We start from the raw sequence: 13,787 nt of genomic DNA on the forward strand, positions 1-13,787 counted from the left end.
ATTAGACTTAACAGTTAAAAGTCTAAACTAGTCATTCTCCACTGCAAGTGTATCACTCTGAAGGTGACATTTAAGTCATATTTATGCATGAGCATCCTAAATTGGACTTTAAAAATGAAAGAAAGAAGGGAGGAGTGGTAGGGAAGAAGGAAGGAAGGAAGGAAGGAAGGAAGGAAGGAAAAAAAGAAGGAAGCAAGAAAAAAGGGAAGTAACTCTTCAGAATCTATATTTGAGGAATATATACTTGCTTGTTTCTGAAAGGAGATAGGGGAGATGGGCAAGAAAAGAAGGGAGGATATATGAACACATGAGTTCTTGGGAGTTCAAGTCATGCCTGGCTCTGCTTACCTCTCTCAAGCAGGAAATGCAAGATAAGAGTTGTGGAATGTAAATTCCTGTACTTTAAATAACAACTCTATCCATGTCTTTTCATTGCCACCATTATATCAGGCATAGACTAATGAAATAGTAACTCCTTGGAGTTTCCTTGGAGTGGGAATAGGGAGACAAAAGTCTGGCCACAAGAGGTGCCAAGTCACTTCTACATTTGACAATGCCAGAAAGACCTTGAAAATAAACCTTCAAAATTATTATATGTATTCTACTACCTGAGCGGTTAACCCTTTGACAGGTACTCTCTAGAGTTTAGAGTGATTTATGTTGTAATTCAGTCGAAGGAAATAAAGTTGCCTTCAAATTCCAAAAAAAAAAAAAAAAAAATAGAGAGAGATGGAATTGACATTTTTCTTGGTAAATTCAAGATATTTAGGTCATGATTCCTAACTTATAAATAACTGAATCCTGATGGGCTATAGTAATTAATTACAAGAGCTTGAAAAATCAATATTTGTGTAGTCCATGATTGGCAGCTGAATAAATAAGTATGATGTATAGTGCACATATTTGTTAGAATTTTTTAAAAGCTTAGAGATTTGGCTTGATTAGGAAAATAGATATTGATTTAAAACAAGATGTCAGAATGCTTATATAGAATTATGCATTTTCTCAATTAACTCATATGAGAAGTACTAACAACAGCATCATGAGGGAATCCTCATCATTCATAATTTGATATAAAGAGTAGACTTCTAGGCTGGAGCTCAGTTCTTGGATCTATTATGACATTCCTGATAGCTTTCTAGGGATGGAGCTCCTTTCTTGGCTATATGATCTTTGCTCTTACATTTGAACTTCCTGCCTAAGTGGATATAAGTTGCATGAAGAAATTAATTTTAAAAATATAATATTTCTCCAAATGCCATAAAGTATCCATAGAAATAATTAGAGATTAGATGTGAGTACAACATTCATAGAACTCTAGCAATTTTACAGCTAGTGATTGTGTTCTCTATACAAATTTTACATAAGTATTGAAGCTTTTTGATTCAGTCATATTAAGCATACACCAGCTTCCCTTGCCTGAGGAAACAAATCTAGAAAAATGTTGTGGCTAATGTCAAATTAGACATTAGATTTCAAGTCTAAAATCTACTGATTCAGTGCCTTAAGTGGCAGCTCGAGCTATAGCCACTACCAAGAACTCACAGCCATTAGAAATAGGGGAAACATTGAAATAACTAGGCTCTGAGTTTACTACAACCAAGTCAATGTGATTTACTCATGCCATAAAGAACCTGGATTGTTTTATCTTGAAAGGGTTAAGCAGAAGTAAAAACCTTTTGGGATTATATTAGAATAAAAAGCTTTCAAACAGTGAGGAAAACCATCAATGAATATAAAAAGCAACCTACTGAATGGGAGAAGATATTTGCAAGTGATATTTTGCAAATGACATAGTCATAGGGTGTTAATATCCAAAATATATTTAAAAAAACTTATACAATTCAACACTAGAAAAGCAATCTGATTTAGAAATGGGTAGAGGACCTATAGACATTTTTCTAAAGAAGACATATAGATGGCAAACAAGCACATGAAAAGATGTTCAACGCCACTAATCATCAGGAGAATGCAAATCAAAACCATACATAATAAGATATTACCTCACACCTGTTAGAATAGTTGTGACCAAAAAGACAAGGGATAATGCGTGTTGGTGAGGATGTGGAGAAAAAGGAACTTTTGTGCACTGTTCATAGGAATGTAAATTGTTGCAACCACTGTAGAAAATAGCATGGAAGTTCCTCAAAAAATTAAAAGTAGAAATACCATATAATCCAATAATTCCACTACTGGGTATTTATCCACTGGAAATAATAAGAGTAATTCAAAAGATATATGCACCCTATGTGTATTGCAGTATTATTTACAATAGCCAAGATATGAAAGCAACCTAAGTGTCCATCAATAGATGAATGGGAAAAGATGATACATGCGGAAGTGCGCGCGCACACACACACACACACAGAGGAATATTATGCAGCTATAAAAAAAAGTTGAGACAACCTGTATGGACCTAGAAGGTATTATGCCAGTGAAATAAGTCAGACTGAGAAGGACAAATAGCGTATGATTTCACTCATATGTGGAATCTAGAAAAACAAAACAAAACAAAAAGCAGAATCTAACCTATAAATAAAAAGAACAGGCTGAATGTCGGAGAAATGGGAGAGGGAGAATGGGCAAAATAGGTGAAGGGGAGTGGGAGACACAGGCTTCCAGTTATGGAATGAATGTTGTAAGAACAAAAGGCACACATAGGGAAGAGAATTAATGGTATTGTAATAGCACTGTATGGTGACAGATGATAGCGATGTTTGTGGTGAGCATAGCATGATATAGAAAAAAATTGTTTCACTATGTTGTACACTTGAAAGTAATGTAACATTGTGCATCAACTATACTCAAATAAAAGTAAACAAAATAAAATATACTGATTCAGTGCCTTAAGTCACTAAGAAGCAGCTAAAGCTATAGCCACTACCAAGAACTCACAGCCATTAGAAATAGGGGAAACATTGAAATAACTAGGCTCTGAGTTTATTATAACCAAGTCAATGTGATTTACTCATGCCATAAAGAAACTGGATTGTTTTTATCTTGAAAGGGTGAAGAAATTCATTCATGACTTTTTTGTTGTTTGCATTAAAATAGCTTTAGAGTAAGCAAACTGGAAGTTCTTTTAAATTATTTATGCTTTTAGCCCTAAAGCTAAGAAGATAAGTTGTTAGAATTTTTTATTTTTGTGTGAGTAGCTTCACAGCTTGTCTTCCCATGTTTATAAGCCTAGAAGGGTGAAACTGATTTCTTATCTGTTTAAGTAAAATATAAAATACACTGAGAAAGGTGTTCATTTCCTGAAATATTACCAGTTACTGGTTAACCATACCATATCGTTACTTCATTCCACCACACTCCTGAGATCTTCTAGAACAATTCTGACTTCCTGTAGATGCATTCTTTCAAAATGGGAAATTTATTAACCATATACTTATTTTTTAAGTTCCTCCAAGAGATATCTTTATCTTTTCAACTGAGCTTTATGTTAACTCATAATTTAAAATGTTTTTATTAAATTAAACTATTACTAAAGATGATTTTATCTTATACTTTCATTAAGATAAACCCATAAGTCAGGAAGAATAATTCTTTTTAAGACCAATGAACAAAAGATCCTGATTTGTGTTTCAGAAAATATGGCCACTATAACCAGAGAATACCAACAGGGTTATGAGACCAATTGCCTTATAAACAGAAATTCTCAGAGAAAAGTAAAGCTAGGAGCTATTGTAAAGTGTTCTTAAAATTTATGTGTTCAGGACAGATAAATCCAACCAAAAGAGTATGACAGAAAGAGTGACATGTACAATGAATTGAATAGAATGTTTCCACCATCAAACCCAGATATCACATACATTAGATGTTCAATATATGTTAGATGTTCAATATATGTTAGATATTTTAAAACTAAAACCAATATCATCATAAAATATTTAGAAGGTGGATCAATAAGATCCATGGGAAGATGCTTTAAAAAATCAGAAAAGAGCATGAAAGATATGCAACACAACTTCATAAATTATTACATGTGCTAATTACAGAGATTTTTGTTTTCTGTGATAAATGAATGAGGAAGAAATATGGCATATGGAACACATGCATTATCACTACTCCCTCCTGAAACTATTAACTTGGCTATACAGGAATACATCCAGAAACAACAATAAGCAGGAGAGGAGAGATCGCAGTGTAGAAGTGACATCAATAAAATGATGGGAAATAGAAATTAAATAGCTGAGTGCTAAGGACTTAGGAGAGCAGAGGAATTAGAAGTCTAAGTGCCAGCAGAGGGTGAAGCAGGTGTGAAGTGAGCTGATGAAAGTCATAGATCCTCCACATGCTCAGGAGTTTCAGACCTCATGTGCCTGTGAATGCTGGTGAATGCTGAGACTGAAGATGGAATATTGTTTCAAAGTTTATACAAAAAGTAATTGGATTGTATGTAAGTAATAAATCACTAACTTCTTCTCCTGAAGCCAGGAGTAGAATTTAGTAGCATTACATTGTATATTAACTAACTAGAATTTAATAAAAACTTGAGACAAAAAAGTTGGAAGCCCAGATTTGTTTACTCATCTAAAATATTGATAGTTCTATTCTCTATAGAAATTAAATTGGGAAGTCTCTGTAATCCAAGAAACTAGATGTAATATAGGTAAGGGACCATCTTGAATGCAGAGAATGAAAACAGACTGTGAATCTCCCCTCACAGCCCGCTCTTTCCCCACAAAACTCTTCCCTTAGCCAGCCACTGCCAGAACTTTGCAATAAGGCTTATAATTCCAATTCCTCCTATCTTCTCAAATAAGAGATTAGAGAATTATTCTCTAGAGAAATGGGCTCAATAAATAAAGAAGAGCCACCACAAGATGTAGCACTATAAGCTTCTTTAAATGGGTTTAAAAATATGATTTGTATAAAAATATTAAGGGTTACATATGATCCCTCCTGGGGAGCTGATGGAGTAAAGGACAATTATTTTTGGTCCTAAAGCTTGAAGTGAATTTTTCAAGTCAAAACTGAAGATTCTAAACATAAATGTCTCTAAATTGTATATTGGTAACCTTGAAACATTCTTAGGCATGAATGTAAACTTTCTGACATTAGTTTTAACAAAAAGTACATTAGCCACAAAATAACAGACACTAGTCCAACATTGGTACACAAGGAGCCACATTTGGAGATGGAATTATAAAGGAGGTCTAACTGGTAACATTCACTTAAGCCAAAAAGCAGACCTTGAATTTATAATCTACTTATTCACACATGCATAGAAATATTACCTGGGCCCCATGAGGACATAAGCAACAGCCAAGTTCCATTAAAAAAAAAAAAAACTCAAGTTTCTCCTTCAGTTATTAAAATATTGGCAGACACTGAAAGTCTATTTTTGGAATTAAACATAGATGATTATTTTTAGGCATGGAACCAAAAGCTCATGTCTTCAGATTCAGCAGTTTCCAAAATTGGCTCATGGACTTTTCTCTTGGGTCCTTATAGCTCATATTCCAGAGCTGAGATACATACATAAACTTGAAGTATGGTAATCTCTATTAGTTTTTTAATGAATCAGAATGGAGATTTGTTTTCTTTAAAGATTTTATTTTTTTATTCATGAGAGACACAGAGAGAGGCAGAGACATAGACAGAGGGAGAAGCAGGCTCCCCGCAGGGAGCTCGATATGGGACTCAATCCCTGGACTTGGGAATCACATCCCAAGTGGAAGGCGAGATGCTCAACTGCTGAGCCACCCAGCCATTCCCACAATGGAGATTAAGTGAAAGATAATTTAGAATGGAGACCCTTTTTTTGTTTGTTTTGTTAGATTGGATGTGAGAACAGAAAGTTTTTTTCCTCTAATGAGAAACTTATTAGTCAGTTTTATTTGTTTGTTTGTTTGTTTGTTTGTTTATTTATTTATTTAAAAAAGATTTTATTCATTTATTCATGAGAGACACAGAGAGAGAGAGACAGGTAGAGACACAGGAAGAGGAAGAAGCAGGCTCCCGGCAGGGAGCCCGATGTAGGACTTGATCCCAGGACTCCAGGATCACGCCCTGGGCCAAAGGCAGGCGCTAAACCGCTGAGCCACTCAGGGATCCCTATTGGTCAGTTTTATATTTTATTTTCATGACAAATGTCTCCTAATCATAAGAAATCATGCAGATCTTTAAGAAAGGTATAAAATGTGAGGAAAGATTTTTAGAGGCATTAATTACCTTGTCTTAAATCTTTATAAATTCTTTATAATTTATGTAAAGTTACTAAAAGTCATGAAATTGGTATTTTAAGAATCCTAAATGATATTGAATAGTCTTAATCTTCTTACCAGGCAGTGATTATTCCAATTGACTAATTTACAGTGGGAGATGGGAACTACATTGCATTTGACATGAATTTGAGTGGTAACCTAAAAGTATCTTTCTCTGAATAGCAATTATTTACAGGTTATCATCTTGGAACTAAAAAAGAACTATATTTAGATAGAGTGAAAAATTATCATAGAACTGTTATCAATAATGACAAATACATAATGCATGGGACTTAAATCAGACCCTGTGATTTAACTTTTAATTTTCTATTGTGTGGCTTTTAAGAGCATTCTGTATCTTTATCAGTGAAAATAAGATAGAGAAATGTTTTTTCTCTATACCCAAAAGGTACAACTGATGTGTCTGAAGTTGATTCATATTTCTGATCTGAAGTAATATCACATAGTTGGGTCTTACGTGAACAGAAGCCTCAAAACGTGCATGGGTTTGCATGACTACCACATAGGCAGCAATGAGTAAATTAGCCATTGAATCAATCATTAGTAATCTATAAGGTATTTCAATAATTAATTTAAACTGGTAAATCAAAAATTCCTTGTAAGAAAGATATAGAAGACAATGTATTCCATCCTTCTGGTCCTTGAATATTAATGCCTCAGACTGTAAATACTAGTTTGTTCCTTTCAAGTTTCTTGTGAAGTTTCTGTGACTTACATATTTTGAAAAAATAGTATTTTACTTAAGTATGGAAATATACTTACTGATTAAGTACACAAGTCAATTTGGACTCCAGAGACATTCCAATTATATGTTAAAGAAAACCAAAGAGGTAAAAATTTAAGTAATTAGTATCAGGTGGTGATCTTTATTCCCAGATAGATTGTCTTTAGCAATGATTTCTTTTGAAAACTTGAGTGATAGAGACTGAAATGTTTCTAAAAATGACTGGCATTTTCATCAAACAAATAGCACTATTTAAAAGCATTATATCTCCTGGGTGTCTCAGTCAGTTAGCATCCAACTCTTGATTTTGGCTTAAATCATGATTTCAGGGTCGTGAGATTGAGCCCCAGGGCAGGCTCTGCATTCAGCAGTTAGTCTCCTTGAGATTCTCTATCCCCCCACTCCTCCTTTTGCCCCTCCTGCTGCATGCACATGCATTCTCTCTCTCTAAAATAAGTAGATAATCTTTTTTAAAAAAGCATTATACTTAGCACCAAACTAGACATTTTCATATTTTTATGTTTGATCTGAATATGATTAAATTTATAGAACTCACACCACTCTTGGATATATATGTTTTCTAAAAATTCTGCTAATTACTCAAAGAAGGCTTTCTAGAGTAACTTCCTTTTGTGTGATCACTACTCTTCATATCTTACTTTCAGCTTTATAGATCAATCAGTCAATTACAGTCAAAGGTTATCCAGTGCAAGAAGTATGACTTAACATGCTCAAATTCACAAGATATAGATATTTAAGCCAAATTTCAGTATCTTTATTTAGAAAGACTTTTTGGTGATCTGAGCTATAGTGTCTGTTTCACTGGAAATTCGGGTATCAGGGAAGTTAACATTTTATTTTATTTTATTTTATTTTATTTTATTTTATTTTATTTTATTTTATTTTAAAGATTTTATTTATTTTTTCATGAGAGACACAGAGAGAGAAGCAGAGACATAGGCAGTGGGAGAAGCAGGCTCCCTGCAGGAAGCCTAATGCAGGATTCAATACCAGGTCCCAGGATCATGACCTGAGCCGAAAGCAGAGGCTCAACCACTGAGCCACCCAGGCATCCTGGAAGTAAACATTTTAGACTGCACTTGTTTGCTGAGTTTGAATTGGAAACAAAGTGAGATCGGCGTAAGGCTTATTTCATCTGGACAGTGAGGAAGACTAATGAATCATCTACATTTCATAATAGAGAATGACTCTTTAATGACTAGAATATTTTTACCACTGAAATAAATGATTTCCTACCTGGTAAAGGTGGTAAATACTGCCATTTTTTCTCTTCATTGTTCTTTTAGTTGAACAATATTCTTTTTTTTGAAGATTTGATTTTTATTTATTCATGAGAGACAAAGAGAGAGGCAGAGACATAGGCAGAGGGAGAAGCAGGCTCCTCACAAGGAGCCCGATTCAGGACTTGATCCCAATACCCCCAAGCCAAAGGCAGATGACCTGAGCCAAAGGCAGATGCTCAACCACTGAGCCACCTAGGTGACCCCTTAGATGAACAATATTCATTCAATAAATAGTTAAATGTGTGAATTAACTAGTGTTAAGTCAATGAGTTAAATTAAAAAACGAAAGCTTATGAAGATGTAGATATAATCATATATACATATATATGGATATGAACAAGGTCTAGGAAAAATGCAACTAAGTGAAAAGTAGTTGCTACAGTGACATTGTAAACCTGGCTTTGAATATCCTAAAACCAATATTAAAGGGCATTCCATGGAACACTAGCCCCTGGTGACATTCAGTAAATAAAATTGCTCAGTGTCAAATAAGTTTTGAAAAGGCTATATACACTCTGTGATCCTTTTTGGAGACTCAAAGTGTACACTAGAATCTAAATGCTCTGATGAACCATGAAAAAAAAATTATGTTTTTTAGCCCATTGTTGCCCAAACATATTGATCTGTAATTCATTATTTGTTTGCTTCTATTTATACCTATATATCTCCATGAAATAGTGTTCCATCTGGGATCCAGATCTCAGTGCTATTAGCATTCAGGAAGTTAATAACAAGCGTTGTATTCTGATTATAACATTTGATGATGCAGGTCTATTTAATTTATCCCATTGATGCTAATACTTTGTATGATAGGGCTTTTTTCTTGATTTTATTTATTGATCATTTTATTATTGTCCTATTATATAGTATATAAGTTCTTGTGGGTCCGTTAATATTCTTTATGGAAATCTGTGATGAGCCATTAATTAATTAATTAATGCTTATTCCAATTCAACCAGGACTTTCAGAATCCTTCCATGTATCATTATAGGTTCCTCACTCTTTACCTTCCTCAGAAATAAACTAAGCCTCTCCAAATAGTTAAATGAATTATAGTATATGAACACATTGAAATACTCTGTTGTCATTTAAAATCATCTTTTTAAGAATACTTAATGTCACATAATTTTTTCACTGTATATTATTGTATAAAGTATAGCCACAATCATAATATGTGGAAGGGTATAGATTTTGTTGTAGTTTTTAAAAAGGAGGAATTCCCTGCTTTCTATTTCTCTAAGCATCTGAAAATTTGTTTGACATTTAATTATTTATTGAGTACCTACCAGATCCTAAGTTCTGCAATATGTACTAAGGTTACAGCACTGAACAAAACAAAGCCCCTGACTTAAAGAGTTTACATTCTAGTGCACAATAAACATTCAGTTTTGCACAATAGAAAACAGCTAAGAATTTTAATGAGTTTTCCCACTCCCTATTTGTTTACATAAATTTAGGTAGAGAATATATGTCTGAGCAGTGCCTGTTACTGCAGACATTCCAAGAATATTATTTTGTACCATGACCCAAGCTTAGGATAGAAAGTTATAACTATATTTTTTGAGCATTTACTTTGTGCTAGGCATTTTCCCTATGTTTCTCTCAGCTCATATTATTTCTATTTTACATTTGTAAAAATAGAGGCTCACAAAATTAGGTTACTTGTCCAAGATCACACACCAATGAAAGATGAAATCACAGGAGCAGGATTTAAGCCAGGGTTCTTTGCACTGAAAGTCCCTCTTTTGTTTTGTGTGTTTTTTTCTAAGCAGTATAGGTGACTCTGAAGGAAATGTTAGTGTAAAGTGTTTCTGGTGGAAAAAGCTTTGCAGCCACTTCTAGGAGAGAATCACCGCTTTAATAACTAATAAATGAGTTTTCACTTCCAAGTATTTTTAGTGGTTTTCAAAGAGTTATTAGCTGATAACCTCTGCACCAAATTTCTGGTTGTATTTGTTAAAAATACAGTTCACTGGCTGCCATGTTGGACCTGCTGAGTCAAACTTTCTAAAAGGGTGTTAATGTATTCAGTTGTGTCTCCTCCAAATTTCCTGTGTTGTAAGTCCTAGACCCCAGTAATTCAGAATGTGATCTTACTTAGAAATAGAGTCATTGCAGATATATTTATCAAGCTAAGGTGAAGTCATGCTGGAGTAAGGTTAGCCTCCAATCCAATATGTGAGTGGTGCTCTTATAAAAAGGGAAAATGAGGGATGCCTGGGTGGCTCAGCAATTGAGCATCTGCCTTTGGCTTAAGGCATGAACCTGGTCCAGGGATAAAGCCCCACATTGGGCTTCTAGTGGGTAGTCTGCTTCTCCCTCTGCCTAGGTCTCTGCCTCTCCCTCTGAGTCCCTTATGAATAAATAAATAAAATCTTAAAAAAAATGGGCGGGGGGATGTGGACACACATACACACACACAGGAATAATGTCATCTGAAAATGATATCTACAAGACCAAGCGATGCCAGATTGCCGGCAAAGCTGCAGAAGTAAAGAGAGGGAAGGAATAGATACTCTCCTATAGCCCTTAGAAGGGACCAACCCTGACAACCCTTGATTTTGCACTTCTAATCTCTGAAAATGTAGGACAATAAATTTGTTTGTTTAAGCGATTCACACTGTCCTACTTTGTTACTATAGCCCTAGCAAACTGATGTATCAGGGAACCAGCATTTTAAAGCAAGTATCTCAGGTGATTTGGATGAATCCTAACGTGTGTGAACCATTGAATTAGAATCAGCTCATTTGATACACAGGAGGACAGCAGGTGCCAGAGCAGTGGCACATTTATTTTAAGAATTTAAAGGTAGCCAGAGAATTTATTTTTCTTTTATTTTTAAACATCTTATTTATTAGAGAGAGAGAGAGAGAGAGAGAGAGAGAGAAAAGCACCACTGGAGGAGGGGCAGAGGGAAAGGGGGAAGCAAGCTCCATGATGAGCAGGAAGGCCAATGCAAGACTCCGCTCCAGGACCCTGGGATCATGACCTGAGCCTAAGGCAGACGCTTAACTTATTGAACCACTCAGGTGCCCCAAGGTAGCCAGTGAACTTAAAAAGGAGGAAGAAGAGCAGGAGGAGAAGAAGGTAGAAGAAAGGGAGAAGTAGGGGAGAAGAAGAGTGTGAACGGAGAGCAGGTCAGCATCAGTGGGAAGCTAGCTTAAGTGACACAGTTTCCTTCTCAGGAAAGGGGGGGAAAACAGAGAAATTGGAGTCTTAAAGATAGCTGTATGATTTTGAATCAGAGACAATAGGGGAAAACAAACAAAACCCTGAATCTTCCAGCCCAGTAGCTAAAGCTCATAATCATGTCAAAGTTCTTGCGTAGTGATTTATTTATTTAATTAAAAAATTATGTCTCTGTAGAATTACCTTAGTATTTAATGCATAGAAATCAAAGAAAACCCTCACATTATTTTCTAACATTTTATCATAAAAATTTTAAAATGTTCATATTATTCTGCATGGAGAAATTTGTAATCAAAATAGATGGCTTGGAGGATACTTATTTACTTATGTATCACTTCTTTCTATATTAAACAGACCTATTACAATTAAAATATTCAACTTTACAAAACAACTACACTTACATGCAGATTTTTATCAAGAACATTTTGCACCAAAAGAGTCATGCCTTTGGAGAAAGTATATTCTGACTAGATATTGAATTTTTATAAGTAATTGTATTTTGAAGGCATATGCAAATGTTTGATTTTTCCTTAAGAAAACTGTCTCTACTTTGGGAAAATCATTGCTTAAACCCACATGACCTAGTTCTGTTTTATACAATGAGAATGCTACCCCAGATAAAGCCTGTACGATTCATCTTAGAAACATGAAGTCTTATTCTCCCAAATTTGGAGGCCTTTTTTTTTCCTTTCTAAAAGGAATAAAATGATAAAACTGGAAGGAAGGTTGAGAAGTTATTAAAAGCAACTGAACCTAGATACCATACTTTTTGTTTAAAATGACCCCAGAAGGAAAATTGCTCATCTTAGTCACAATTTTTCAGTGTATAACCCTATTAGTGGTAACCACTGTAGCTTATATGCCTATTGTATCAGGTAGCCCCTAATAGCTCTGAATTACTTCTGAACATAGAACTCCTTTTTACTTTTAAAAATTCCTGTGGAGAGTATTTTGTTGTCTTTATGTTTGCTTGTTTGTTTTCTAATCAGACTTCATTTTACACAGGAAGTTTTCCTTTCTTCCTAAATTAAGTTTAACTGACATTTGATATTAAATTTCAGCTCATACAAAGTAACCATGAAGGTCTTTATTTGGTTATCTTTATGACTTGTGATTTTGGAATCCTGTAGTAATACTTTAAATTATTATGATTACGATTATGATTATCCTGAGCTAATCATTTGGGGGAACTTGTATTTTATGTATTTTCTAGAATTGGATTCAGTAGGATGATATATCATACTTCTATTATTGGTATAATGTCAGTTTGAAGATAGGCAACTTATTAGACATTTGTCATTTCAGATTAGCAAAAATAGATATTGACTAAGAGAGACACATTCGTTTAAAATGTAAGAATCAAGCTGAATTACCTCAAAATGAATAATGTAGTCCATAATCTTCCAAACTACTAAACATATTGGAAAAAATAACCCTGGGATTTAATGAAGCACATACCTTCATCACAAAGCATTTATTGATTACCTACAATGTGCCTAGCAATGTGCTCAGTGGGCAGTGGGAATAACTATAAGTAACAATCTAGAGGGAAATTAGAGAAATAAGTAAAAGGTTGCAATGCTGTGTAATAAAAGCTATGATATATGTATGGACAAAGCTAGTGTTCTAGCAAAATTGGGCTTCACAGAAAAACAGGATTGTAAGTGCTGTTTTCAAACAATACATAGAAAAGAAGTCATCATCTAGGAAACCTTCATAATATTCTGAGCAAATCTTTCAGTGAAGTGTGTACTTTAATGGAACACTTGGGTGGCTCAGTCGGTTAAGCATCCCACTCTTCATTTCCGCTCAGGTCTTGATCTCATGGGTCCTGATATCAAGCCCTGGATAGGGCTTCAGGCTCAGTGGGAGTCTGCTTGGATATCTTCTCCCTCTGTTGCTCCCCTGCTTGCACACACACACTCTCTCTCTCAAATAAGTAAATAAGTATTTTTTTAAGTTTTAATTACAGTGAAGAGAATTGTCAAACTATGCAGCTTTCAACAAACGGAGCACTTATCAGGAAATCATTAAAAACAACAAAAATGTAGATGGGACATTTAAGGTCCATTTTGACTCTGAGATCCTATGATTCCATGAAATTGTATATGGACATAATGACACACTTGTCTTAAACTTTACCAAACTAGATGTTGGAAATGCATTAAATAATAGGATCATCTTTTTCTTAGCTACTACTATAGTGTCTCCTTGACAGTTTTTCTAAAAGAAGAAAAAAGAAAAAAGAAAAAGGGAAGGAAAGAAATGAAAAAAAAGAAGCCCAAGAGTATAAGGGAAAAAAAATAATGATGAAATTTTTTTAACAATAATGATTTT

Source organism: Vulpes vulpes, chromosome 12, assembly GCF_048418805.1.
Source record: "Vulpes vulpes isolate BD-2025 chromosome 12, VulVul3, whole genome shotgun sequence".
NCBI classification, from domain to species: domain Eukaryota; kingdom Metazoa; phylum Chordata; class Mammalia; order Carnivora; family Canidae; genus Vulpes; species Vulpes vulpes.